Genomic DNA, 2,553 nt, shown 5'->3' with positions numbered 1-2,553 from the left:
GAATGAGTGCCTCAGCAATCTCGTGAATTATTTTCCTCACTCTTTCTCGTGACAAAACTCTTGTTTTTCTCCTCGTTTGCTATAACTCGTATCAATGCAGAAATTGGACGTACTGGTGGCATATTGGCAAAACTCACATTCTTTCATTCTATACTACAAATAGCAAAAAGTAATTTGTTGGGTACAACATATTAAAGGTCCAAATACTACACTCTGCTATAAAATCAGGAAATATGCAGAAAAACATCTCATATTTGGAATGCAAACGAAATAGGTTCATATAAAAAATATGGAGGAAAGTGGTAACACAGAGTCTTGTGACTTTGTACTTTTAGAGAACGTTCAAAACAAGAAATTAAATGCCCACTGCAAGAAAATTCCAGCAGAAAAGACACATTTTTCTTCCACAAGTAATATCTATACAGTTGTGTTTCCTCCTTGCTGGAATCCTAAGATAGTCACTCTGCCTTTTGATCAGGAGGATATATATGCGCTGGTTTCAGAGGCTGCACACAAATTAAAAACATGCCCCATCACAACATACTATTTTTACCGTTGTTTAAAAAAAATACTGTGTTGTACATTTATAAAATGGAAATTTATAGAACTAGGATATCAAAGTGATAATGAGAACTTGAGTATTACAACAAATCTCAGCATTACAAACATCCATTGGCTTCATTTAACTATGGCAGTAGAAGTGACCTTTATAAAAACAGTACTAATGATCCAAATAGTATTTAATATTCATACATTGTGTCAGTGCTACCTATCACGAGCACACTTAAAAATAACAATACATATTTATACACAAGCATATTAGAGAAATCATCGTTGATCATTTGGTTCATGAGAGGTCAATTATCATTACAGATTACCATTTGTAAAATGTTATGACTGTAAACTTGATATTTTTCTCTTGCAAGTATGTTTTTGAGATTGATTGTGTATCATTATTTTTAACATCGCCATTTCAAATCATACTCTACTATCCATCATATATAAAATAAAATAAAAATAAGAATTCAATTGATAATACTAATGGAATATCTTGATAAAAAATAAGAATTCAATTGATAATACTAATGGAAAATCTTGATAATGAATAAGGTCTGCCATCAAAATGAACCTCTATCTTTAATACTCAATAATTCAAACTGAGATCATCTTTGGGGAACGTAGAGAGCGCATCAAATAACAAATACTGAAAACTCTTTGATTTGAGACTAAGCTGAAATATTTTATAGCTTCTCCCCAGTCTTTTATTTCATCAAACTCCTAATTTTTACCTATCTATGCTTCAGGGTATAGGAGAATCCATTATATTTAATGGAATAGATGTTAACATTTTCAGTTTTGTTGTTGGTCCATAATTTTATACTGATGTTTTGGTGGAATTAAAAAATTTGAAATCATATTTTCATAATCTTTTAATTGACAGAGTCCAAGACGCAATAGAATGGAATCAACCAATCACAAGCTTGTAATGTTGGAAAGAGAGAAAAACGCCTGTTAGACTGAGCTGCTAACAGCAAGCTATTTTTAAGGATTTCAAAAAGATATCACCCATCAACTATTTCGTAAAAGTTCTATGTAGGATGGGTATCTACATGTGTTATTACTGTGCTAAAATCTATCAACCCAATATATCCTGGATATTAGAATCTTGACCCAAAGCTAGGGTTCTGACTGTAAAACAAATCTAAATTTTCAGAGTCCATTGATAGAAATGTTTTTAGATGAACTGTTGCATCAACTTTTAAACCACAGTCCATTATATCTTTTGATATTCTCATCCTGATGAAAGATGTAAGATATTGATATAAATAACACTAATTTCTAAGAGTAGCCAAAAAAAATGCTGAAAGAACAACAGATATGTTAAACTGAGATGATGAAAGATACTGAATTTTATGATATGATACGTTGTATTCACACTTGGACTCTTTCTGACATACCTTTTTGGGAGGTCGGCCATTAAAGATGAGCTGCAGCTTTCAACATCCGAAAATTCTTGAGAGTTTGAAGCAGGCTTTGTTTCCTGCATTAATGAAAGGAGTAAAAAGAGGCAGAAATGAAGTTAAAAGCAGATTTGAAATAACACCCATTTATGTTACCTTTCTGGGCTTAGGAAGTATGGCTCTCAATCTTGCATACAGTAAGTTCAATTTCCTCTCTCTTCTTCGTTTGAAGATACAGCGCTTGATAACCCTTTTGTATAGAGAAGCTTTAAAGCTTCCTTTTATAATCATACTCTTCATTATTGCTGGTCTTGTTGAAGAGGAATGGTAAGAGTAGACAATTTATAGGATGAAACCCAGGGTATGGGTATGAGTCTGAGTATGAGTATGAGTATGAGTTGGGTTGATTACCAGAGATTGAGAGAGTCACGAGATTTGCTGTATGTAAACTTGGTGTACTTTTGGTTGTGAATTGACAGGCCACGCGTTTTATTTGAAAAGATGCTACTTCCTGATAACTCTGATTTTGTGTATCTAGGTTGTTTTTTTGGACTCGGGGAAACAAGCTTTTTCAAAAATATTCTTCAAGCTG

At 32.8% G+C, this 2,553-nt stretch overlaps 1 long non-coding RNA gene across 1 annotated transcript; it reads right to left on the bottom strand.

The window, feature by feature from the left end:
- Window positions 1-253: 253 nt before the first annotated feature.
- Window positions 254-2,337, bottom strand: LOC149541403 (uncharacterized). The gene is made up of 3 exons (XR_016355129.1): window positions 2,118-2,337; window positions 1,959-2,041; window positions 254-506 (listed from the first exon to the last, which is right to left on the bottom strand). It is a non-coding gene; the product is annotated as an uncharacterized LOC149541403 (long non-coding RNA).
- Window positions 2,338-2,553: the final 216 nt, after the last annotated feature.

This window comes from Cupressus sempervirens, chromosome 8, assembly GCF_028749045.1.
Source record: "Cupressus sempervirens isolate cs-2001-9-10 chromosome 8, ASM2874904v1, whole genome shotgun sequence".
NCBI lineage: Eukaryota > Viridiplantae > Streptophyta > Pinopsida > Cupressales > Cupressaceae > Cupressus > Cupressus sempervirens.
This window is presented reverse-complemented; position numbering and strand designations above follow the sequence as displayed.